General features: G+C 46.6%; 1 protein-coding gene across 14 annotated transcripts in view; it reads right to left on the bottom strand.

The window, feature by feature from the left end:
* Myt1l (myelin transcription factor 1 like) overlaps positions 1–27897 on the bottom strand; it is a 401242-nt gene that overhangs the window by 341571 nt on the left and 31774 nt on the right. For all 14 annotated transcript variants that reach the window (XM_041630189.1, XM_041630196.1, XM_041630195.1 and 11 more), the window contains exon 2: positions 21043–21136. The gene's annotated coding sequence lies outside the window, so the exon portion shown is untranslated. The remainder of the gene's footprint in view (positions 1–21042; positions 21137–27897) is intronic.

Here is a 27897-nt window from a genome sequence, read left to right as displayed (position 1 = left end):
TCTGAACATAGCAGACAGTGAGGACTACTGAGAACTCAAGAACAATGGCAATGGGTTTCTGATCCTACTGCATGCACTGGCTTTGTGGGAGCCTAGGCAGTTTGGATGCTCACCTTACTAGACCTGGATGGAGGTGGGGGTTCCTTGGACTTCCCACAGGACAGGGAACCCTGATTGCTTTTCGGGCTGAGGGGGGGGACTTAATTGGGGGAGGGGGAGGGAAATGGGAGGCGGTGGCGGGGAAGAGATAGAAATCTTTATTAAATAAATAAATTTAAAAAAAAAAGAATTTTGCTCTGACTCTATAGCTCACTTTCAGGATGGCCGTGTTCACAGTATTAATTCTGTTGATCCAGAAGCATGGGAGGTAAAGACACTTTCTTGTAGAGTTTTTTTTTTTTCATCAGTATGGGCAGACTTCTTGTTTTTTTCAGTGCACAGGAAGAACTTTAAGCTCTACCAGGGTAGAATACAAACATTCCAAGGAATTAAAAATTTTTTTTCATATCTTTAACAGAGGTGGGGAGAGAGTGGCACAAAGTAAATAAATAAAGCATGTTCCACACGTTAGGATGAAAAAGGCAGACACTTCTCAAATATAAAGCAGTGCTTTGTATTTATATAAAAATACTCTATATTGAGACCACTAATTTTTAGATGATAGTCATTATTGTCCTTAGAGAAGTACATTTCATTTTTTTTCCTTCATGGCCAAATATAACTTCCTTTAACAATGATTTACTTCTGATTATGTGTACATCTATGTTCCTGTGTGAATTTGCATTCATCAAATGTGTGCAGGGGCCCATGGACAATAGGGAGTACTGGATTCCCTGGAACTGGAGTTCTGTGTTGTTGCCAGCTGCCTGATGTTAGTTCTGGGAAATGAACACAGGTTCATCTAAAAGAAATGTGAATGCCTTAACCACTGAGCCATCCATCTCTTCAGCCCAAACCTTCTTTGGTATGGATCTCACTACGCCTTTGAGCTTTCTTTTTTCATAATTTAAGAACATTACAAATTTACAACCAGGTGGAAATGGAAGAAAGCTGAGATTTATTTGGGGGCAAAGCTCGTGCAATAAGACCACCTTAACTCTCAGCTCTAGCCTTCAGGTAGCCTTTTGCTTGCTATCACAGCATCCGACACAGTGGAAGATGCCCTGCCTGGTGATCAACTAAATAAGGGTATCAGCTGGGTGGACAGGAAGCCCATTTCACACAGCCAGGAGCAAAGGTCAGGAGTAAAGTTCCCTGGGCTTTGAGGCAATTCTGTCTTCACCCACCTTTGACAGCAGCCATGTCAACTGACATAGCTCCTACCCCAATGTAGCATTCTCTTCCTTGGCTTAACAGCAGCCATGACAACTGACATAGCTCCCAGACCAGTGACCCAATGTCCTCCTTGGCTTACTCAATACATGGAATCACCTTGGCTGTCTTGCTTACAGGAGATGGTTCAGAGCTTTCGGTTACTGCTGGCACCTAGGAGGTGAGGCATTAAGGGTCAAAAATGGGCATGTTCTCTGTGTCAAGACTGATGCTGTCACTATGTGTACACAATGGGATTCCATCACTGAGACTTTCTATGGAGTGTGTTTCTAAGTGTGTTTTTCTCTTGAAACATTCAGGCTTACTGGGGTTAACGTGGGTACAAAGTACCCATGGAGCAACGTCAGAACCTGACCTGAGTCTGAGTTTGACTAAGAAGCCTACCTTCATTCAGAACTGAATGTGGACTATTATTCTTAGGATTTAGCCATCTTTTTGTTTTGTGTTTATGGATCTCAAAACATGATAGCTTGCCAGAAATAATTGTGCCCTGCTGTGACCCAACGTCCCTGCTTCCTTGGAGTCCTATTTTGCCCAGAGCCCTGAAATGCCTGGGTCTTAGGTCTTTTCATTTAGCAACATCTCTCTCCCAAACCTCACACTGGCACCAGAGTGCTCCAGAACTATGCCATGAGTCATTTAATATTGGCATGGATGTCGCAAAGCTGAGGTCAACCACGAACCATCTCATAGTCTGACTCTGACTCAGCAGAAGCCAGCAGTGACATCCTGATTCTGGCGTGGCTGACCTCAACAGGCTCAGTCCAGATTCTGAACATGAGCCTGGACCCAGAGGCCTTGTTGAGTTCCTCAGGTACGGACCAACCACTTGTGTGTGTGCATCAACACTGCACAGAGCCTGGTGACTACACAGCACAGGCGATGTAGGGGAGGGAGCCAGAACTTAACTGGAAGGTCACTGTACAGCCAGCGCTGTCTGAGACAGCTTGGTGTGTCTCAAGGTCTGGGAGGGCAAACACAGGCTGAGGGGCCCAACCAATTAGCAACTCATAAAACAAACCAAACCAAACACTTCTCCCAGACAGCAGAACAAGTGCTACAGAAGGCACAAAGACTAGGAAAATATGAAAATAAAAATCATAAAATCTGGATGCAGTCAGACCTCAGCACACAATGCTGTTTTTTAACTCTACAAAATGCTAGGGAACTGCACTTCGGGATTTTTCTGTTTTGTGTTTGAGGAGAATAATGGCGTCCACCTTCTAACGTTGTCGTCAGAGCTAAATGAAATTACATGTGATGTGCTTAGCTCAGGGTATAGCGCACACACAAAGAAAATTAGTGAATAGCAGCATGCACTATTGTAGGCCAGAATCCCTGAGCTCAAGGTGAAGCATGTGGTAGTGTGCAAAATGAACCCAGGAGGATCCAGGGAATAGGAGCCGTGAACTGCCCAGGCTATGATAACCTCAAGTGGTATGAACATAGTGTGTGGAAAGCCTCCTGCTGGAGGGACTGGGTTCTGACTCCAGGTGATCATGGGCAGATTGTTCACCTTCTAGGACAGAGTCCTCTATTACAAATGCTCCAAGTAAAAGTGTATGGACCACAGCATTAGGCCAACTGTGGATCTAGTCATACAGAAAGCCAAAGGAGCACCCCGAGATGCATGGAATGTAATCAGTGTCTTTAGCCCACAACGATGTTGGAAAGGAGAAGACAGGTGTGGGGCATATTGGGGTCTGAAACCTGAATCAAACAGGGAAAAACTGAAGGGTGGAAGACCTTAAATTTGGGGTAGTATGCTCCACGGTCCCCAGTGGAGCTGGAGGGTGAGCTCCACTGGTGAGTGTGCTGGAGATGCCATTAGCTATATACATGTACTTCAGCCCTCAACAGGCTTATCACAAGACCATCTTAGAGAACCTGAGTACTCTAAATATTCTAGCAATGTTATAGGTGTTGTTTTTATTCTTTTTATTCTTACACTGGTCTGCGAGATAGGGGCAAATACTCTCACTATGCTACAGACATGAAACTCAAGTTTTATCACTCAACAAAGTTCAGAAAGAAGCCATGGTGAAGCAAGGCTTTGGGGTCCAGACCTGTCTGACATCACAAACCTGTTCTGTCCTAACACCTGCTCCCTGGATGAATATTTACTTTGTGTGCAGTGAAAGCCAATGAGACTACATACAATTTGGTCTTTCCTGGACTTCCTATCTAAGCACCAAGGTTCCAATACTGGTCTGGGGAGGGATTGGGGAGGACTCTACATGCTAGCTATTTTGGATGGCTGAGATCCATCCAAATTTCTTGGATGGTTCAATAGTAACTGAGACACAAGAGGCTTGGTGCAGAGAGGGGGGTTCACCAATGGGCAATCACAGTGGTATATGAAGAGGAGTGTCCCGGAGTAACCAGGATACAGCACTGGACCCGGCAGAAGAGGTATTCCAATGGGGGAGGCACAATCTCCCTTTGGCCACTTTAAATCTATTGAAGTTGACAACAAATGTTAACCATCACACCTGGTGATGCATTTTTATAAACAAAAATGAGGTTGGAAAGAAAGAGTCTGGGGTGGGGATGCATGGCAATGACACTCTCTGCCAGGTGTAGGTAGCTTAGTGGCTCTTGCTGAGAGAATACAGACCACATGTTCCTCACTCGTAGCCTTCACTATCAGGGAACTTATTGGCCTGTCCATCATTTCAGATGGGAAAACTAACGTCTATAGTGGGTAAGAGAGTTTCCAAAACAGAAGGAAATCAGAGGCAGGCTACAATCCATTAGAGTATGTCTTAGATTGTTGATAAAGAGAATTAGTGTGGATGGATCCTGTCACCAGAAGCAAGGTGAACTACAAAGGTATCAACGTTAAGCCCATCAGGCAGAAGGGTTGTGATTACACAGAGATTTCACAGATGCTGGTGGCTGGCCAAGTGCATGGGGATAGCAATGACAGAGCTCTGGGCTGGGCAGTGGGAGGAGAAAGGTCAACACGCAAGTAGGATCTCCCCCTAAGGAAGAGGTTGGGGTTGGGGTCATCTAGGTAGACATAGCCTGCAATGGAAAGCTACAGGCAGAAACGTGCATCCAGCTGCAAAGATGAGGGATCCTGATGTGGTGAAGACACTCCATTCTTAAGTCAAGCAAGGGCAGAGGTGTCCTAAACACCGCATGGCCAGGGCCCTGTAAGGAAATGATTCTGGTACTCTTTGCACATCTATTGTAAAAGTCACTTAAGATTATTCTTGTAGTGAATGCTAATAAGAATGAGTTGTGGTGGGGAGAAGAGATAAGAGGTGGAAGGTCTTATATGGTAGACATAGACATAAAAAAGAACACAAAGTTTAAAACACCCAAAATCATTATTTTCAAGTCCAAAATACCCACGTAGATTAATGGACACACATGGACTATAGGAAAAAACATTTTATCTTCTCAATTTCAAGTAGGAAACAGTGTTCTATATCATTGTCAACTTGGAATGTATATGAGTGTAAAAACAACAAAAAAAATGTAGATAATGCAAAAAGTTCCAAAGGACAAAAATCCCACACACTCATAAAGTTTACAGTTGGCTAGGCTTACAGTACCGACTACCTGTGGTTGGTGTACCCATGAACCTTAGAGAAGAACCTACTACTGTAATGTTCTTAAACCAGTCTAATTCCTAATCCACTCAGATACTTACCCACTTATCCTTATACCCACAGGTAAATGTAGTCCTCACCTATCACCAAAAAAGTGTTTTTATCCAGCAGAGAGAGACATCCCAGAAAATCCTAACTGATCAGAATACCGAGAGTAACTGAGCTTTGTGGTATCCTGTTCTAGAAACATGAAGAATAGATAGAAAGATTGGAGCAAACATAGGATAAGGACCAGGATGCCTGCTAAGGGACTGTGACTCCTATATAGGACAGGGAGGCTGTGCCCATGATGACTCAATAATACATTCACCAAAACAAGAACTGAGTAATCCCAACACCAGTGGATGTGCTAATATGAGTGGGGAAAATCTCACAAGCCCCCCAGCTCTTGATAAAGAATTACAGGCAATTAATGACTTCTGAGAAAGGGAGATTTAGTCTTTCCTAGTGATGTGCCTTAGAGTTATTTTTCAACACCAAGTGGTCATTTCTAAAAAAAAAAAAACAAAAAAAACCATGCATATGAGTAATATTAAGTGTTCATCAGGCTGTGCTTATATATTTGCATGTATATGTGTGTGTGCAACAATAATAGGTAGGGTGGAAGAAAACAGTAAAGATAGTATATGAAAATAGAAGGAAGGCTTAGAGGTAGAGAAGAGGGAAGAGGAGTGAGGAAAAGGAGTGGGGAACCAGCTATGGCAATGGGGATTCAAGATAAAAGTATGTCATACACGTCTGAAAAAATAACAAAACACATAATTTGTTCAATTAATAAATGGTAATAAAAAGAAAAAATACAGTAATTTGAGAGGGGAAAATAGTCAGAGCAAAGAGTATAGTCATTATTAACCCGGAGAACCTTAACTGGACAATTTCTTATGGAGGTTTTATCAGATAAGAAAAAAGAAAGACCAGGAAGCTGAGTTAGGAATTTTCGATTGAAATACAACCTGTAATATTATCAAGTAAGAGATTCTTTTTTTTTTTTTTTTTTTGGTTTTTTTGAGACAGGGTTTCTCTGTAGCTTTGGAGCCTGTCCTGGAACTCCCTTTGTAGACCAGGCTGGCCTCAAACTCACAGAGATCCTCCTGCCTCTGCCTCCCGAGTGCTGGGATTAAAGGTGTGCACCACCACCGCCCGGCCAAGTAAGAGATTCTATCTTAGTTGTGTATAAGCAAGTCCTTTTCCTAGAGTAGGAGAAACTGTTTTCCTTTGTGTGACAAGATATAAAGATGTTGATTATTTTTTATTGTTTTCTGTTTTTCGAGACAGGGTTTTTCCTGTATATCCCTGGCTGTCCTGAAACTCACTCTGTAGGCCAGGCTGGCCATGAACTCACAGAGATCCTCCTGCCTCTGCCTACTGGGATTAAAGTTGTGTGCCACCACCACCCGGCTGATACACTGATTTTTTTATGCGTGCATTGTATACTTTTTATTTTAAAATCAAAACATATGGCATTAAAATAAACTACAGTTTATAAAAAATATCCATGGAATTTCTTACAAAAACCAGCTAGTGCCATAACCAGCATGGTCTTTCCATATTAATAGCAAACGACTTGGAGAAAGTATGTGTTAGCCTTCATGGTACAAACAAATTGACAAACCAAATAACGCTAATCAGCTGCACTTGGGAAAAGCTACCGGAAATCACATCCCATGCACAGGTAACAATCTGCTTGTGCGGATGCGTTTCCTGCTTTTAAGTTCACATGCGTGAGTTGTTAATCCTCGCTGGCTTCCCGTCGCAGTGACTTAACAACACCCTTGCCCCAAATCAAGCATTATATGCTCAGGGAATTCAGACTCTTTTAATTATTAGCCTAAGTAAAATATAATTGTGCAATAAATCTGCAGGGAAGGAGAGTAAAGCAAACAGCCATCTTCAAGGCAGAGAGAAATGACATTTGGATCAACTCCTGCCTTGGTTCATCTCATACAAGTCTCTCTTCAGTGGTATTATTCCTCGAGGTACTTGAATGCTACGGAGGATGGGGAGACGTTTACTAGCTGAGCTCTTTGGTATGACGTGTGCTGGATTGAGGGTCAGAGGCGCTAGTCTAGAACAGTCTCCACAAGGATACCATTATGTGCCTATGGAAAATACACATTTTCAGAAACCCCGTATAAGGGGCTGAAACAATAACTCAGTTGGTAAAGCTCTTGCCTTACAAGCATGAGGACATGAATTCTGCCCCAGGACCCTTTGTAAAATGCTGGGCATCGAAGTATGCTCATAACTGCAGAGCTGAGAAGGCAGAAACAGGAGACTTTCTGGGACTTGCCCATCAACCAGTCTGGCCGAGCTAGAAAACTTCAAGCCAATGAAAGACCCTACTCAAAAAAGGTGGATGGAATTCTTAAGGGTAACACCCAATGCTGTCCTCTGGTCTCCACATGCCACCTGGTGCACACCTTCATCCCCACACATACCAAGCATCCTCCATCCGTACCAAGCATCCTCTATCCGTACTTTAAAAGTTCAGTTGAGGGAGGCAGAGGCAGGCGGATTTCTGGGAGTTCAAGGCCAGCCTGGTCTACAAGAGCTAGTTCCAGGACAGGCACCAAAGCTACAGAGAAACCCTGTCTCGAAAAACCAAAAAAAAAAAAAAAAAAAAAAAAAAAAAAAAGTTCAGTTGAGGTGTTTTAGACCATGTATAAGCTAAAGCAAAATAAATGTCAACCATAGCAGCAGCGTGGTTTCTCCCAGTCTCCTCCCTTCCAAACAAGGCCTGAGTCCGTCATCTCTTATCAGATGGAAACATTAAGGAAGACAGTCGAGACTGGCATATGCTAGTAGATCTAATTTCCTCCTGGCTCCACGGCCATATCTCCCTGAACACACCTAATCTCATCTAATTTGCTCTGAAGATTATCTCTAGCTGCTTTGCCTCTGAACTGCCATGGAGAGTCACTGCTGAGGCAGAAAGAGCCATCCTCGAGATCTCTGTTAACCCGGGCCACACTCACTACCTTTCAGCAGAGCTAGCATTCATGGCTCTTCAGCATCTCGGCCACATACTCACCACCCTGCCTTTGTATCTCCCCGAAATCCCAGGAGACTGAATAATACCTGTGGTTTCTGCTTTGATTTTGGAAGAAAGGATCCTCGTATTACCTTGTGCCTGGAAGGCCTTGCTCTAATCAAAACGGTAGGATCCCACCGAGCTCACTTTCATCAGGGTAGACTTTGTGGAGCCACTCAACCTGAATTATATCTCGCTATGCCAGAACCATAATCCTTCTCTTCTCCATCTCCACGGGCATTTAGAACTTTCAATATAATACTATAAATCATGTGTACACATCCATACGTCTTGATACCCTGCAAACATAGATAGGTTTGTACTCTATGTATGTGGGTACACATGTCCACTTGTGTCATGGGCTGAGGGTTTGCTTCTCCTGTGCAATGATAATTGGATGACAATAACTGAATCCCAGGGTAAGAGCGGCTACTCTTTAGGAGGAGGGGAGCTAGCCCTTTGTCTACTGGTGAACACACAAAACAGTGGGTACCTGAAAACTAACACAGAGCTTTATCCAGACATGAGGACTTCTGGGGTCTTATCCTTGGATTTGGTCTCTGGAACCGTGAGAATGAAGTAGTCCTGAGACACAGTACTCTTTGGAGCATCCTGAGCAGACCAACTCAACAGACAATGTCTGAATCTAGTGTGATCATAGCCTCCTGGACAGTCGGTCATGCAACACTGTTGGTTCTTTTTACAACCTCTGCCTGAGTCTCTACCACATGTCAGAAAGAGGAATGGAAGAAAGGGGAGAGAAGAAAGGATGTGCCAGCGAGTCATAGATCTGAGTCTAACTTGAAGTTTGCCCAAGAGATGACAAGCAGACATAGAAAAAAAATTACAGTCAATCTCCTTAATTGAGACTCAGCTTAGCCAGGTGATCTTTAAGTGTAGTCACAGAAGGACACAGAGGACAGTACGCAATTATGCAAAAGCACTTAATAGAGAAAGTACAGGTTGGTCCTGGATACCCTGGCTTCCCCACCCTAAAGAAAGTGAATCATGGCCCTGGGTTCCTCGGAATCCCTAACCCAGTTTGGTCTGACACCTCGTGCTTCTGGGTCAGTATGAGGATGCAGATGTTGCTGGGAGTAAGCCCAACACCCTTGTCCTGCCCATTGCTTCACTCCTGTCCGAGTTAGTAACACCTGCCTCTGTTCAAGTCTCACCCTTCCTGGAGAGTCCCCATGGCTGCTTTAGCCCCTCTTCTGGCACACGTGGCAACTCTTGTGGTCTGGCCAGGTGGGCAAGGCTCCTCAGGCCACCCAGGCTCCTCTCTGCAAGACTGCGTGAGAGTGCGTGTGTGTTGGCATCTCCTGCCTTACAAGCTGATGCCGCGCATATAAATGCATGTTTGTGGATCCCTGCCCTCCGTGCATTATGCCTCATGTGAAGGGTTTTGATGTGTAGTGAGCCGATCATAGGTGGCATTTCTTGGTTTTGTCTCAACCGTTTATACCAGGTCACAAGCGAACACTGTGCCAAGAATGTAGGGTTTTAAATTTAGCATTTTAAGGAAGCCCCAAGTAAAACTGTCGGACACCCAGACAGAGCACACTGAGCCTGGTTCCATGGAGCTCTCCATCTGCTCACTGTAGCCGTCAAAAGGCAATTACTGCATAAGAGGAGGGAGGTTCCTGCTCACCAACAGTGGTATCCATGGGACAGGCTAAAGGGCTCCATCTCCTCCCAACACCAGGAAGTCATCTCTTTTATTCAAATGTTACTTAATTTCATATATTTTATTAAATTTATGTATGTATTATGTGTGTGTGTGTGAGAGAGAGAGAGAGACAGACAGACAGATGGACAGAGAAAGAGAGAGTAAGAGAGACAAAGAGAAAGAACAACAGACAGAGAAAGAAGCAGAAAGAGAGAAGAGAGACAAAGAGAGGGAGAAAGACAAACAGAAAAAAGGGAGAGTAAGAGAAAGACAGAGAAACATGGATCAGGAGAGAAGGAGAGAGACAGAGAAACATGGATCAGGAGAGAAGGAGATAGGGAGGGACGGAAGAACAGACAGATAGAGAGGAAGACAGGCAGAGAGGGAAAAAGAGACGAAAGAGAAAGGCAGAGAGGCAGGGAGAGGTCACACACACACATACACACAGAGATCGTATGCATACACGCCATGGCACACTGCGGAGGTCAAATGACAACCTTTTCATGGTCCTCCAAGGACTGAATTTAGGTAACCAGTGAAGAAAAGCCATTATCTTGCTAGCTCCTAGATTCTTCATGCCTCGGTTTGCTCGTAGGCTGTGTGTGTATGAACTTGTGGAGAGTTCCAGGAAGCTACATGCAGTGATCACCCTGACCCACACCACTGGGGCCTTTGATTCTGTTCTGCCTTCTGGAGCTCATACAGCAAAAAACTAAGGCTGGGGTTTAAGACTGGAAATTATTCCCTTCCAAGTCTGGAGGGCAGAAGGCCAAAACCCAGGCATGAGGTGATCTGAACCTTGGTGATTGCCATGCATGACTTACAGATGGCGCCGGCCGTGTGGCCTCACCTTTGGGGAGAACCTGCTGGGTCATGCTCCATCTCCAGGCTAATTGCCAAGGTAGTCACAGTAGAGTGTGACAACTTCTCCACAGGCAGCATTGGGGGACACACAAGTCAGCTGCAGTGTGGCCCTTTTAGCCCCTGGCATGCTTGGATAGCTCTGCCAGAGGTGGTGTCAGATTTCAGAGAAATTCTGAGATTGCAAAAAGCTTCTGTGATACATGGGGACACACCGTGTGTGGCAAATTTTTGCAAAGTCATGGGTATGAATTACTTTTCTCCTTGCTGTGAAAAAAGGACTTTGAGTCTGTCATAGAAGACAGGAAGTAGAGCAAAGCCATAACAGAACAGGGCTTGGCAAGACGAAAACCCTCAAGGACACATGACAAGTGACCTACTTCCCCCAGCCAGGCTCTGCCTCCCGGTTTCCACCACTTCTCAATCTTCTGCGTGGAGAATTACCTTACTGATCTCTTCAGTGTCTCTCAGTCCAGCCAAGGTGGCAGCCGCGAGAAACCATCACACCTGGCTTGGTCAGTTTCTGGCTTCACAAATGCCCATGAGCCCCAGTGAAGCTACAGATGTTCAGAGGACCTGCTCCCTGGACTTTACTGTAAGGTATTCCTCTGCTAGGAGCCTGCTATCCATCTGTCCTGACATGGCCTAGCCTCCCGCACCTTGGAGACCCAGGAACCATCACAGCAACATTGTTCACATGTTCTGCTGACTGCCCTGCCCTGAACTGTGGCTTCCTTCTGGAAACACTGTACATAAGGTTTCTTCTTCTTGCTACCTCTTCTTGCTCTGTGCCAAGAGGACGAGGCCCTATTCCCTTACACTCCAAGCCAGCAGGCACCTTGCCTCTTGGTCTCTTTGTCTGGAGTTTCTGTGCCCAACACTCTGAAATAGACCTGTGCCCGCATGTTCTTGCACCTATGTGGCTCCTGGCCTGTTCTCCCGCTGTCAGACACATGGCCGAGGTGATAGCTCAACCCTGTCACTACTAGTGCTAGACACACTATTTCCCTTCGGGCACATTTCTCTGTCCATCTTGGCCCCCAGATCTGAGCTCCCTTCTCCTCAGGACCCTAATTCATCACCTTTGCCCCCTACAAATATATCTGGGGAGAGGGAATCTCACTTGAGAAAATACCTCTGTAAGATTAGCCTATAGACAGTCTATTAGGCACGTTCTATATTAACCACTGATGTAGAAGAGCCCGGCCTATGGAGGTACCGCCAGGGAAGGTGATCCTGCATAGCATAAGAAAGCAGGCTGATAAAGCCAAAGAGCAAGCCAGTAAGCAATGTTCTCCCGTGGTTTCTAGTTCAGCTCTTATTTCTGAGTCCCTGCTTTGAGTCCTTTCCTTGACCGTCTCTTAGTGAAGGAATATGACCTGAAAGTTGTGACCTAAAACAAGCCCCTTGTTCCCCAACTTACTTTGGCTCGTGGTGTTTAATCACAGCAATGGAAACTGGGGAAGACACATCAGGAAAGGTGCTCCGTTCCTTGAGGCCAATCCAGCTACACCCTTCTCTATTTGGGCTATTCCCATTGTAGCCTCCACAGTCACCACTGTGGGCAGTGCCAGTTTTGTCCCAGGTACAACCATTTCAGGCTGGGCACTCTGTTGGAATCTGAGGTAGCTGAAATAATACACTCACACCCTTGGCCCCTGTCTGAAGATCCTCTATCCATCCCTGACATCCTGCCGACTCCTCCTAGCTAGTCTGATATGACATTTGGACCCCTACCATCTCTGAGAACTCAACACTGAGTCTTTATTTGGTTGTTCAAAAATCCCAGTCTGTACCACCAGTATTTTCTGAATGTCACATTCATGGCTATCTACAGCATCTCTGTCAACTACATTAGACTCACCTGGGTGGGCTTGTCTTGCTTCATATGCCTTCTGCAAGTTGTTCCTCCTCCAGTCCACTGCCTCTTAGCAAGCAGGTTCCATCTTTTCTTCTTGACTCCTCAACCACTGGGAGAGCCAACCAGTAAAGCCACCATCACCTAGAGTGCTCCCACCATCACCTGGACTGCTCCCACCATCACCTGGACTGCTCCCACCATCACCTGGACTGCTCCCACCATCATCCGAAGTGGAGTGCTCCCACCATCATCTGGAGTGCTCCCACCATCACCTGGACTGCTCCCACCATCACCTGGACTGCTCCCACCATCATCTGAAGTGGAGTGCTCCCACCATCATCTGGAGTGCTCCCACCATCATCTGAAGTGCTCCCACCATCATCTGGAGTGCTCTCACCATCACCTGGACTGCTCCCACCATCACCTGGACTGCTCCTAACATCATCTGAAGTGGAGTGCTCCCACTATCATCTGGACTGCTCCCACCATCATCTGAAGTGCTCCCACCATCATCTGGAGTCCTCCCACCATGTCTGTCCTTATCTACTTCCACCCTTGTGTAGAAGCTCACTGTCTCTGGGGCTACAGTTCTGTCCGTTTCCCTCTAGTTCTTACTCCTTATCTATTCCCTCCTTACCTGCAGTCAGGGAGCCTCTCAAAAAGCCCATTCCATAGATCACCGTAGGTTCTAGGCCTTCTAGGGACTTGCCTCTCCCTACTGCTCGCAGCCTACACCCACCCATTTGAGGACACTGGGGAAACGGTGCCAACTGCTGCCCCTATTGCGTTTGTCATCTCTCCTGCAGCTCCTTCTATTCTGCTCCCTTCTTTCTGGAATATTCTGGAATATCACAGATACTGGCTAGCCTCAGGACCTTGGCCTGACTTCTTTTCCCACTCAGACTCTCCTCAGATGGCGACAAAGCTGTCTGGGACACCTGGTCAACCCCAGGCCTCCGAGGCTCACTGTTTTATTTTTCTCCTGAACTCTATCTCTGTCAGGTAGGCTTTTTCCCAGGGCACCTCTCCCATCTGACCCCCGCGGCACACTCCCTCTGGCCTACTTCATTCTAAACGGTCTCAGATCGCGTGCATTAATTAATGCGTGCACTTGATGCGCCCTCTCGAAATGCATCTGCTAAAATGTGTTTTCCTTAGAGGCAAGCACTGGGTTCTCTTTTCGCTCGACACTTAGAGTTTGGGATACAAGCTTTATGATTATTATTTTTTTTTTCAAGCAAAGGAATAAACAAGACTGATAATGTCCAGTCATTAAAAAAGAGTTCAATAGCCAACAAAAAGACAGGAATTAAAAACAGGCAGTAACTATTGACAAAAAAACTTTGTATATAGAAGCAAGGTATGACATGGGTGGTTCAGCTCTGTGGGAACTTACGGTCCCTCCTATTCCTACAGAACCTAAGGATAGAATTTTCCAGCTTTTAAAATGTATGTATGTGCTCCTTGCCTGGACAGAACACTAGAGCTGACCCTGTTGGCAGAGGCATGGGTGATCTGGTCCTGAGGGTTAGAGAGTGGGCTAGCTGATCACACCTCCTTTGTCTGCCATGTCATGGTGAGGGTGAGGGATAGATGCCCTCCTCTCCTCACCCCTGCCATCTGTGGTGGGTGAGGGAGCTGACCCTCCCCCCTTACAGCTGCAGCACTCGGGAAAGTGAACCCTGCACCTCACCTGGGCCGAACAGTAGAGCTCACCCTATTGATGGGAGCTGGGTCGGGGGGAAGTGGCGGGGTGAATTGCCCCAAGAATGTGAGCATGGCAGATCTGGCCCCAACCCTCATCTGCCATGTGGTATTGTGGGTGGGGAAAAATGCCCCCCCCCCAACCCGACTCTCACTGCCTGTGGCAAGTGGGAGAGTTGGCCCTGAGGTCCTAAGAGCAGGAGAGCTATATCTGGCCCCCACCAACTCCAGCACTTGGGATACAAGCCTTCAGGATAACCCAACTGTGTTGCCCAGGGAAGGCGCAGGTGTGGGAGAGCAGACCCCTAGGATGAGAAAGCAGAAGAACCGAGCCTGCTTTGTGCTCTCTGTGCTGGGGAGCTCACCCTGGTGGTGAAGACAGGGAAGAGCTGTCTGGCTGACAAAACCCTTGCAACCACCCAGGCCCAGAACCAGGGTTATGAGTTGGCCCACCCCAACATCCACCCAGTCTATGATCTGTGGGAATGCATGAAGGGACCAGCGCTGCAAACCCAAAGCTGCAGGATCTCCACCACACAGCAACAACTGAATATCTAAGAAAGTCCCAGTGAGGTCCCAGTGTGGATAGTGTAGTAGAAACCAGAGGCCTCCGACCAGGTTGCATTCACTCTGCAATGAACACTTACTTGAGCATGAAGACATATGGATTAAATAAAATGTATGTATAAGAAGGATTATGATGCTGCTCCTCACTAGGAAGTGGTCCCCTAAGGATTGGTCCTTGCCCACACACTGGCATAGAGTGCGTTCCTAGAAGAGGCAGAAACACTGCACATCAGCCCCCAGAGCTACACAGGGATGCTCCGGATGCGCCTGCCCAGGGCAGCGGCCATAGGCATCTGCAGAGCTGTGGAGCAAGTGGTTCTGAGCACTACAGCTAGCCTGCGGAAAGTTTGACGATCGCTAGGGAGGGAATCTGGGTTATAAGCAGGGAAAACAAACCTGGAAAAGACAACGGTGTCACTGCTCTGTGAGCACCAGGAGGTGAGAATTATATAACAAAACTTTCCATCCACCCACTCCTGTGGTTGGAAATCAGAAGGCATTCTTGCTGGTGGTTTAAATATTTTGCCTCTCAGAAAGTTTTTTGAAAAAAATGGAGCTGGCCTGATGGTTTAGGGGATAAAGACAATTGCAGCCAAGCCTGACCCTAGGACCCACGTGGTAGCAGGGAGACAACTGATTTCTGCAAACTGACCTCCAGCCTCCACAGGCATGCCCTGGCAGGCACACACGCACGCACGCACGCACACACACACACACACACAAACACACACACACACACACACGCGCATGCACACACCAAATGTAACAACAACAAACTTAAATGGTATCAAGACATGCTAGAACACTAACCACGTGATTATGGGATGAGCACAAAAGCCTGGGACTCAAATATAGATCTTTCTCTGTGCAAACGAAAAGGAGGAAGGCAAGCCTAAGGTAAGACCAAGAAAGGAAAGGGGGGAGGGGAGGAGGCTATTGAATTTTAAGTACTCACGTGTCATTAGAATTTATTTTCAAAATGAATTCATTTTTCTTCTAAAACCCTAGAACAGGGGAAGGGCCACCCTTAATTACCGTGTGAAAGGTCCTGGTTTCTATTTTCAGACTTGGATGCATTTTGTTCCCGGAAAGCTGAGCTCAATTTTTTATTTATTTATTTTTTGTTTCCAAAGTAATTTCTTTCACTAGGGGGAATACTCTGAGAAAGGAGGTCTCGTGTAATTAAAGCATTTTTTTTTTTAAGAAACAGTCAATATCAGCACCACCAGCACAGGTGCACGCACCGCATGAGTGCGAAGGATGCTACCATGCTGGCCTGCCGTACATGTAGATCTTGCTGAAGTCTCCTCTCCTGCCAGCTCTCACATCGTCCTGCCTATCCCCTGAGAGATGGAATGCACAGATGCATGAGAATGCTTCAGAAGAGTTTCCCACAAGGGGGTGATGATGCTAGGCATGGCTAGGCCCGGGGGTCACCCCCTGAGATCCCCAGAACCCCTCCTAAGAAACACCTGGCAAGCTCAGGGCCAGGAACGAGGACAGGAAAGCTACCCCACTAGAAGCACTACAGTTTTGGATAAAGAACAGTGGGGGAGTTGCTGTTCCACACAGGCCAGCAGCTCCAGGAACACATGCATGTCACCACAGTGAACTTGAGCTCTGTCTTAAAGGAGGACTGAGCAGGATGCTCAAAGGCAGGTGGCTATGCAGGTGTGAGTGTGTGCATTATCGCATGCAGGTGCAGCTGAGCTGGTCTAGACAGTGGATTTGTGGAGCCGTACCCCTGGCTTCTGCATTGTGGTTGCTTCTGCTGAGAGTCTACTAACAGAACACCCCAAAGTCCAGCACCCCAGTAAAGAGCTATGTGGATGTAGTTGAGGTAAGAATCGCAAAGCTTGGGGAGGGGATGTGGCATCCTTGAGGTCATAGTAGGGACCAAGCTACTTCAGCCTGCTGGTGTTGACAAGATTCGAGCATCAGATTCTACCTGTCCTCCCTGCCCTCCAGGGCCTTCTCTTTGTTCTCACTGTAGACAGTTTCCACTTCCCTTGCTTTCCAAATGCCTATTAGACAAATTTCCGCAAATCTGACGCAGACATACTCCCCATGGCCTCCTATCAGCCCGTCCTTCTGGACCGATTGTCACATAGCAGCACAATTCCTGTTCCGTTTGTTCCCCTTGCTTCCAAGTCAAGGGAAGGTCTCAGCCACCCCTCTCTGCCTGCACTCCCAGCATCTTGTCCTTCAAAGCCACGCTAAACCATCCTGTCCTCACTGACTGCCCTGCCTATCCACGGCTGTGACAGACTGCGCTTGACTCAACGGTGGTGTTTCCTGTTCAGAGGGGCTTCCCACACCACAGCGCACCACAGACACTGAGCACATGTGCTGACGGGGAACGCAGGCTAACAGGAACAGAACGACAACTGTTCCTGTTCATCAGAGTCTGCTGTAACCATTGTCTATCAGGCACAGAGCACACAGGGCACGTGACTCGTCTCCCCACACACCTCCTCTGAGAGCACCTGCCTACCGCATCTGTCATGCATTTCCCACATACCACCACCATGGCAGAGCGAGGTCCAAGTTGCAGGTGCCCATGTGCGGCCCCCTGTTCTTCCTATCAGAGCCATTCAGCTGCCGTGACACAGATAAGGCAGAGCTTGAATTTTACAGATATGGCAGCTGCTAATTAATAAAGTCTTTTTACAATGATGGAGAGACAATCTGACGAATTCAAGAATGGGAGCTCCGGCAGACAATCACGTCGGGGTAGAGACAGCACTGCCTGCTAATGTCTGCTCCTTTGCTTCTTCCCAGACACCTTGCCATCACCATGGTCCTCAAGCCCCTAGGACTGCTGTGTTTTCCCTAAGTGTAGCCTTAGCTGCTGACCTGAGAACCAGAACTTTGAGGGGACTGAATTCCACCTCCACACTCCCTCGGCTCACAGAGACATGGCTTCCGGCTCCTATGCTGCCCTTATTCTTCCTCCCTCCCTCCACCTGACTGCTCTTTCTACAGCAGAAACAAAGCTTGTTTAACCCACACCCTCCCTGGACTGTTCGTCAGGATCAGCAAGCCTCTCTAGAGTTCTGGGGCCTAGCGAGGCACACGGCATTCACGATCTGCATTTTGTCTTTATTTCGTAGGCTACATTCTGATTCATTGGCCGGTATCCTCCACACCTGGTAATGATGTCAGCACAGCAGTTCTCAAAGGTGGCCCTTGGGAAAACTGTTTTCTTTTGTTTTGTTGTTTGTCTGTCTTCTGCAGCAGAAAGGATAGCAGCTTCATAACCTGTAAACGTGACCTTATATCTGAAAGGGAGAGGAGCCGGAAACACTCAGGTGCCGCTCCTGTAGGCACTGACAGCTTCTCAAACCTTCTCTTTGCTGATGAGTGAACAGGAAGAAGCTGTTCACTTTTTAGGGGCGTAACTGGTAAATTCCCAATTCTGGCTCCATTCGCAGAATAGCTGAGAGAGTTTTAATAGTATGTGAAAGACTAGTAATAATAATAATAATAATTATGATAATAAAGGAATGAGCATATTACTACCATTCTTAGATTATAAAAGGGTTAAGAACGAGTTCACAGCATAATCATAAAAAGTAGAGTTATGTTCTTTGCAAGGAGAAATTAATAAAAATTAAAGACAAATGTTTAAGAGAACAAGGCAGTGCTGTGACTGATCATTCAACCCAAACATCATGGTTTGGGGAGAAAATCCCTAATTTATTCTCAATAAGTTGTTTTTAAAATACAAAATAGAAAATTAATTTTTCAAAATACCACTAGACATCTATCCAACATAACACATGGAAGCAAGTTCTTTGTTAGTTTAATTCTTCATTTGACTTTAAAATGTAAAATAAATTAGCCCAAGAGAGAGAAAGTGAACACACAGGTCCCCACCTGTATCAGAGGCAAGATAGCAGCCATATGTAGTTCATCTGTGGTTTGTATGTGATGTGGACCTACCGTGTGTACATACAACATGTTACACACATCAACTCCTGCAAGCTCCATACAACCTTGTGGTCTCCAGATTAATTTGATAGACGGGGAAACTGAGTCTCAGAGAGGACACTGATCCCAGATTCCTATGTAGAAGACCAGGTTTTCCTGCATCACCTGGTGCCAACAGATGTTTCTGTTATGACCACATGATTTCTCAGTCACTAAAATGTTTTCATATGAAAAACTTTGAAGAAACACATATATAGACGGAAAAACAATCAGCCCCACAAACGCTTTGATGAGCTCCAGTAGTGTCAGCTGACCAAAGCCACATGTCGCTATACATCGTATTCTAGAACCACATCCTCGTGGAAGTAAATTCCAGAAATCATATCATTGTATCCTGAAATGTTGCAAAAGCAACTTCAACCATGTAGACTTTATCCTTAAACACAAGCAGGGTAAGGGCAATGAACAGTACCCAAAAATCTACATCATATTCTGTAATATAGTGAAGAGATCTACAATAGCTACGGCTTTAAGTTTTAGGATAAATGTAATGTACTAACCTAATGTCTCCTGGCTACAGTATATATGTGCTCCATAAAAGGAAAACAGGGAGGCAGTAGGAAGTTAAAAGTGAGGTGTCCTTTTAAGCAGAGTCAAAGAAAAGTAAGACAGACAAGACACCAGGCAGTGGCTTCAGGCAGCCAGCAGAGCCTCCTCTTTTCTAAATTGTCCTTCCTCATCACAGCCCCCTCTACCTGTAATGTCCATGAGGATTGCTTCTTGCCACACTCTGAAGTACTCCTCAGGGCATCGGTCCCCTCTCCCAGCCCCCAAGTCTGTGTCCCCATGATGGGCATCAGGAGAGTCACTGGGTCATGTCATCCCATCCGCACTTCAAGTCACAGTGGCACAGGAGGCTCCACTGTTTTCAACCCCCTTATCCGTTTGCTTTTGTCGGCATGATGCTGTAGGACTCCTTCAGGCTCTGGCAGACACCTGAGCCCTTGGACGATGAGCTCACGGCAGCATGTACTTTCCCTGTATTCCAGGGCTGCTCCCAAGTGTGACCATTGCACGGAGTATTGTGGGAAACATCTGGTCACATGTGCAGAGCACTGCCATCATTTAATCACTGAACATGAGCAACCAGGAAGAAGAAGAGGAGTGGCTTACATGGGTATCCGAGAAGGACGGGTCTACTAGATGAAACAGAGATGGGAATAAGCAGCCAAGACTTTTGTCTTGTTTGGTTTGAGAAACGGTCATAGAGCAAAACTTGATGAAATCTCAGAATGGATATCGTGCACCATGGAAAAATTATTTTAGAAATGCATTTATTAATACAGAAAGACATGGGAAGTAAAGAAGAAAACGTATAGAATGACATAGCTCGATATAAAATTACACATGTAATCACTAATTATAATATAAAATTATGCATGTAATTCTAAACTAGTATTAATGGTAATTACAACTGAACTGAGGTTCTCAGTGCTTTATTGTTTAAGTCATTTTAATATCTAATTTTTCTATTGTGTGTATATTAATCATGTAAAGAAAATCATTTTTAAAAGACTGTCTCTCTAGCAATTTGGTATCAATGTAAACAGCACTATTCAAAGGACAACTGTGGATGACAGAGGTCTCCAAAGTAAGGGAAAGTGAAGACACAACTCTCTCAACGAGTATGATTTTTGAAAAATTAAAAATGAATTGTGCAGTAAACAAAAAGCTTTTCAAGCCTGAGAGACTGAAAGGTCTCTTCCCTTCTCACAACTTTGATGAGAAGTAAGTGAGTCTCACTGATAAGAACAGTGCTGTGCATTTTCATCCTCAGGCTTAGTGAAGAAGGCAGAATCCCAGAGGCCCCAGCTATCCACCACGGAGTCACCATGGGGCCCCAACTATCCACCACGGAGTCACCATGGGGCCCCAGCTATCCACCATGGAGTCACTATGTGGTCCCAGCTATCCACCATGGAGTCACCATGGGGCCCCAGCTATCCACCATGGAGTCACCATGGGATGTCAGGACAACAGGAGAACTTCACACGCTCCCACCTTACAGGCCAGGCAATCAGTTTGCTTCCATCTCAAGATGGGGCAAGTCAGACACAAGGCTGCCAAAGATGTAACCTTGTGGAAACAGGGGGCCATGGGACCAAACTGGGCTTTGGGTGTGAATGGATACAATGGACTTGGTGTCTGGAGAAGGTATTGATCAGGCTTCTTTGCCCAGGCAGGACAGACACTTGAGTTGAGACACAATGGAAGGTATGAGAATAGGAGTGGCTCTAAGTTAGAAGACCCATAAGCATCAAAGTATCAAACACAAAGATTGGTGGGAAAGAAGTTGACTCAACCGGCTTCATCTGAACATGGCCATGGCTGTACCATGTACGGAGTTCTGCAGGAATTCACGCACACCTGAAGAAACCACGCATTTCTATCAGAATGAACTTACCACCATCCGTGATTCCTCAGTTGTCAACACGGGTAGGGCAAAGCCCAGCGGAGAACTGCACACCTGGAGCTCAGCAGCAGCCTCTCTAAGGCCCCTGTGCAGGAGAGAAGAAGAGAACATGGTGACCGGATGTCCTGTGTATGAGTCATTGAGCATGGCCAGCTTCCCGGCAACTTAGTCCATCTCAGCAGGCGAGGGGAGACTCTGCACTACAGCTGCCTGCACAGCTCATCTGGGCACTGTTGCAGGGGCAGGCTCTCCAGCTCCCTTTGTTGAAGGCATGGTACTTTAAACAATAAAGGCACAATGGTTTGGGAGGTCCTTCTGCCTGTGCCCTCATTACAACAGCGCATTCTCTGCTAAAGTGAAAGAACCCAGGTCAGGCCTGGGTCTCTGGCCTCCTTGAGAGGCCACCAATACAGGGACAGGAGTCAGAGGCTTGGCGCCCTAGTTCTGGACACGGGTTAGGAGGTGATTGTGTCAAGACAGCAAGACAGACGCGGCACCTGCTGCAGAGGGTAGACGACCCTAGGGCCCCAGAATCAGCTTGCATACCTAAGGCCACGCCAGGACCACCTCTTTGAAAAGAATAACAGACATTTGGAAAAATAGAAGCAAAGCAACCTGGGAGGAGGGAGGAAGCTTCTGCTTTGTCTGGTGTTCTAGGCACACATGAAACTCTGGACTGTGTGAGGAAAGGACAGGACAGTTCCTGCGGCAGATTAATTCAACTTTTTGCAGCCATTAGCCAAATTCATTCCAAATTTAGCTACTCCATGGGAGAAGAAAGAAACGTGATATTTTTCTGTGTTTCCAGCCTTGTGCACCGTCTTTAATCCACTGTCATGCTCCATATTCCACGTCTGTGTGTACATATATGTGCTCACATATACATGCATGTGTGTGGATGCTCACACATGTGCATATGGATGTGAGTGAAAGGCCAGAGGTCAACCTCCAGTGTCCTTCTGCAGGCACTTGTCCACCTCAGTTTTTGAGACAAGGTTTCTCACTGAACCAGGAATTTGTCAAATCGACTACGCCAACTGGCTAGAATAGCCCCAACCATCATCTTGTCTCCGCCTGCTTTGGGCTAGCATGCAACAACATGCCTAGCTCTTTTATGTGGTTTCTGGGGAGTCAAACGCAGGTCCTCATGTCTGCAAGGCAAGCCCTTTGTCAACTCTGTGAAGCCTAACGGTTCTACCCCAAAAGCCATACTCTCTCCCCATGTGCTGTTTCTGAGGACATCAACTCCATAAAGTGATAGTGATATAGATAGTTTCTCATTTGTTCATTCCTTTCTCTCTTTTTTTCCACTGAAATTACATTTGACTGTTCTTTTTCTGCTGGGATGACTCAATGGGCTAACGGCCTTTGCTGCCACGCCTGAAGACTTGACCTTAATTTTTATCCCCAGAACTCAGTTATAGAGTAGGGAAAAGGAACCAGCTCCCACTAATTTCCCTCCAGCCTCACACCAGTGTCCTTACACGTGTGTCTCAAGGCACCCCAAGGTAAACAAACAATATATGTGTAGTAAAAGAGGCTTCGGGTAGCAGTGAAAAACTTAAGACATTTTAGATGTTGAAACACGAACTAAAATCCATTACTGATTAAAGTACAGTGTGCTTCACAGTTATCACTGAATGCTAGGAGCATCCCAGTCCACAGTGTGGGTATGAGAGAGAGCATGAGAGTGTGCAGTGTCTGTGAGCGTGCAGAGAGGGGTGTGCCGGTGATGATGGCGAATTAAAGAACCCTCAGTGAGCAGGGATTGGTCCCAGTCTTTCTTTTTGTTTCTTAAAGATTTATTTATCTATTATGCAGACAGTGTTCTGCCCGTATGTATGCCTACACTGTAGGCCCAAACAGGGCACTGGAACGCATTGCAGATGGTTGTGAGCCACCATGTGGTTGCTGGAAATTGATCTCAGGTCCTCTGGAAGAACAGCCAGTGCTCTTAACCTCTGAGCCGTCTCTCCGGCCCTAGTCCCAGCCCTTCTTGGAAACAGGTTTACAATTACAAATAGTTTTAGCTGATATTTAAAAGCACAAGGTGACACTGACACTTGCGATACAAACGGAACAAAGGGAACTCGAATGGGAGCTTTGGAGGCGACTTCAGACGAGCTGTGGTTTCCCCCAAATATAGGCATATTCTGGCTGATTGGTCCACTCAGTGACCAGCGCTCAGAAACAGAGGGCATGTGCAAGTCTGGCCAAGCGTCATGCTCCCAAGTCCTCACAGCAAGGTCGGAGTACCAACACTGCAGATGACAGACATGAGGCCCCAAGACCCTAAGGAGCTGGCTGCTGTCACTTAGCTCGTCAGTGTAAACGTTGGATTTGAATCCTGATGGTTTAACTTCTGAGTATGGTGTCTTTGCCACCACCGTCCCGAACCCAGTATGCCACTTGACAGAGAAATCTTGGAAAGAACTGAGCAGACGAGCTTAGTTATTTGTGTTACCTATAGTGGTGCTGATGCAGGGCACACAGAAGAGAAGGAACGCCCGAGACCTTACCCCTCACCTCAAATCGATTATCTGCAGCCATTGTATCTTTTTAATAGGCTGGGCGATTGTGACAGCAAAGCATGGTTTCATCTTGTTTTTGCCACTGTCGCTTTATCCGCCAAATGTGGAATCCTACAGCGTACTTTATTTCCACTGCGCCTTGCTGCTCTGAAGGCCCATTAAAAAGGTTCATGATACATACAGTGAGCTGGATGTGGATTCCCACAGAGCCACACATGGATGCCCAGACTGAATGCCTCCCTGTTTGTCAGCGAGGCAACCCCTCGAGCCAGGCCCAGCAGTGTGGAGTGTGTATCCCCCTAAAAGTTGACAGCTTCTTCATTAAAAATTAGAAAATATCAATTTTTTTCTCCTAAAATCACACTTTTACAGACTCTCTACCCTTTGACATAAACTACTGTCTTGTTTACTAATTTGTTTTTCTACAGTGTTCTTTGACCCGAGGCTTGTGGTCTCAAAAGGAGGCCAGGAAGGGATGTGGCTCCTGACACTGGCCAGGCAGGCAGCATAGTATATCCAGCTCAGGCTGGCACGCAGGTCCTGCCTCTGCGTATGAGCCTGGAAGCTGGTTCTTTGTGAATTTGTTTATTGTTTCCACATTTTCCTTGCTATTACAACTATCTACCCCCTCATTTCAAATATGGTGGCTTGGAGGTGGCTCACACAACTTTTTGAAATGCCGCATTTACTGATTTTGACTTCTTTTTGGCTAGTTTTATAGTAGTGAGCCAATTTCACACACATCTATGGAAAATTTTGGCTTTGAGAAGTAAATACAATATATCTGCCAATATAGGAACACAGCACAGCTGCCAATGGCAACACCATAAAGCCTTGCCAAATGGTTCCACCTGCGGACTCCAGCAGCCGTCCTTCTGCATGGTGGTCCGTTGATGCCACCCAGAGAATGGAAGGAGCCAAGTGGGATGACCCCAGGTCCTCTCTAGATGAGGGGTGTGTATGGTGTTTGCAGCATGTGATACTGGGTGGCTGTGTGGCTTTCTTAGTATTGTCTAAGGGCACGAAAGGGAAATGCTTTAGATGTCGATCCAATTGTAAGTTTATAGAGCCAGAAACTCTCAGCTCCCTCTGGTCCTCACCTGCACCGGGCTCTAAATGAATTTCACTCCAACCTGCTCTAGGGGCAGATGGTGCTGAGAGGCCATTTGTCCCCGGGGGAAAACATTCCTTACGTGGATGTGGGGTCCCATAGGTGTCAGGATCCATGTTCTGACTCCCTTCAAGCGGTCCGGACAATTCAACCATCGCCACAGGTCCAGGCATTCAGTCACAAGTGACAGCACATGACTTCAGTGTATCGGGATAAAACAGGGCTCTCCGGCCAATCTGCAGCCTCAGGTAGCTTTTAGACAAGCTGTGTCTCTGCCTGAGTGCACGCGATCACACCGCATGGTGGATGGAGCAAACGGTGCTGAGGATCACACGGGCAGAGAGCACCCAAGGAGCTCTGCTTTCGTTGATAAAACATTTCTTGATGCGTGGGAGTGTGCATCCTTTCTCTCCTTCCCCAAACCAGGGTGCTGTGTTTGAGGACAGCAGTGAGAACCGGTTGTGCTGATTTGGTTTGTGTGACTTAAGGACATAAGTTTAAGGCAACACACGATGTGAGTTAAAGAGACCTGTGAAGTAAACCACTCAAGCCAAATTCCTCACCATAGAGCACACTGACACCGCAGAGGACCTGCCTGCTAAAACTAAGCTCTTTCTACACGCACACATACATACACACGCATGTGCGCGCGCACACACACACACACACACACAGTGGGAGGGGGCAGACAGTACTAAGACTTCATATATAACAGTTGCCTGGGGATCCATGAACCTACCCAATAACCAATCTCAGGCATCTGATTGGACTGGGCAGGGTGAAACTGATGTACAGATATGTTTTAAGGGTTTCCCCAAGGACTGGGGAGATGGCTCAGTTGGTTAAGTATTTGCCCCACAAACCTGAGGACCTGAGTTCATATCCTCAGAAGAGACATAGAAACTTGGGTTTGGCAGTAAAACACCTATAATATCAGCAGCTGAGAGGCAGAGACTGGAGGATCCCTGGTCAACCAATCCAGACTAACAAGTGACCTCCAGGTTCAGTCAGAGATGGTTTCTCAAAATATTAGGTGGGGAGAGATTGAGAAAGACACCAGATGCCCATCTCTGGCCTCTGTGTGCACAGTGCACAGTACTGCACACATACACACAAAGCACACCACTTGGCTCATGCACATACATGCTCACACAAGCCCCAGGTTGCCCGAGACTAGACTGAGAGCCACTGTTCTGCGGTTTGCACCAACAGAGTGCTGTAACATGCAGAGAGTCCTGCACCACAAGAAAAGAAAAGCCTAACAACAGTCACACTCTGTGCCCCACACCTGTGACCCTGGGTATCACTGCAAACCTTTAGAACAGCTCTGAGTGACACAGTGACATTACAACTGACTCACTTATGGGAAAACTCAAAGAAGTGAAATTTAGAGCATGCGCAAAACCTCAAAACAACATAAGAAGCACTGTAGCTCAGGCTGGCCTTGAACTCATGCTAACCCTCCTGTGCCAGCCTCATCATTGTTGGGCTGTAGATACGAGCAACCACACCTGGCTGTTCATTTTATTCACAAGGTTATAGCACGGCATTTCTTTCTCCTAACTACCATGCTGGTGATGATTTTAATTTTAGCTTAAATCTTTTTAGGATATAAAATCGTGTGCCCTGGGCTCACGACAGCGAGATACTCAACCTGTGACTGCACAATGATAGCATTGTAAGTCTCCATGTCCACCACTCTGAAGGACTTAAGCCAACACCAGCTTGTTCCTGGAAAGAGTCAGAGTAGAATATGCTGGTTGCTGAGAGGAGAGAGTTCAACCCAGAAGAAGGCGGAAGACTTTGTCCTAAAGAAGCTCATTGCAGACAGCGGATCACAAACTAAAGGGTGATATATTTGTTAATTATTAAAGGGGAGAACGCTCTTCCCTTTTAATGAGAGAGGTCTGTGTGGCTGAATGAATGTGCCCTGCTATGGGCAGGTTTTGGTTGCAGGTTACCAGTAGAACCAGGTGGGTGGCTTCTGCCCAGGGATGCTCCCACACTATTTTGTGGCCCTGGTATCAACTCGTGCCTAGGAGGAGGATCCTGCACCATAGGAATCCAACATCATTCTCATCACCACTATAAGGAACTTTCTGTGTTTTTCTGGAGCACCTCCCAAAATGTGTAAAACCGTGATTCTAAGACTGCATAGTCGATGCTCAGCACCCCAGAAAGCCCAAGTCCTTCACGTGGGTGACTTAGGTGCCAGGGTTAGAGTTGGCCTGGCCCATCCTGCCCTACGGCCTTGCTCTCTGCTTCCCCCTGTTGATGCAGAGTGGGAAGTAAGAAGCTGAGCTGCAAGTGAGCACAGAGCCAGGATGTCCAGACAAGGGAAGGCTCAGCCACTGACTTCATTCCTCATCAGTTCCTGCATAGTGAAGAGGAGAGGACATAGGTGCAGAGAAGGGGCTGCCTCTGAAGGCACTGCCTCGTAAAGCTTTGTGCATAATCAGGTCCCAGAAGAACATGCCTACGTTAATAATAAAAGTATAAAGTGTTTCTGCATTCCAATACCATAAAATCTGTTTCAACCTGGTATGGAGGCTCACATCTGTCATTCAAGCACTTGCGAGACCAATGTGGATGTGAGAGAGAGAGGAAGGAGCCAGAGTACATTACTGTCGCTGAATCTTGTTCTCCATGAGAATATTTGCGAAGCCTGCTCTCAGGAAAAGCTTAAGGCTGCCTGGGGGAAAACCATGAAACCAGGAGCCAGGTTTGCAGCTGAGAAGTCACTCAGAAAACGTGGGTGCAAGGATACCAACTCTGCTCCGTGCTGCAGCTCCGGAACTGTGGCTGAGATTAGACACAACAGGCCTTGCCCCATGCTTGCTGTGACAGCTGTGGGGATCCAAAGGGGTAAGAGGGAGAATAAGGACAAGGGGCCAACAATACTTGTGTGCTTTCAGGGGCTGCTCACCAAGAGATCTCAGAAAGAGAAGGGAGTTCAAGGCTTCTGAGCGGTGCCCCTGGAGCCGAGCTGTCAGAGAAATGAGCTTTCACTTCTGACATGCCCATGGAGTCTATGTGATGACACGCACTGTCACTCCAAGGCACAGAAGCAAGAGGGCCAAGAGAGCTGGAGATAAGCATTGCTGCCTCCACATGGCTCAGGCATCTTAGACAAAGGCCGGAGTTAAAGACATGCAGGGAAAAAGCACACCAGTATTGAGAAGGTGCTTTTTCTTTTTCAGTTGT

Source organism: Microtus oregoni, unplaced genomic scaffold (genome assembly GCF_018167655.1).
Source record: "Microtus oregoni isolate MIOR12 unplaced genomic scaffold, Mior012 000034F_ref0000314, whole genome shotgun sequence".
Taxonomy (NCBI): domain Eukaryota; kingdom Metazoa; phylum Chordata; class Mammalia; order Rodentia; family Cricetidae; genus Microtus; species Microtus oregoni.
This window is presented reverse-complemented; position numbering and strand designations above follow the sequence as displayed.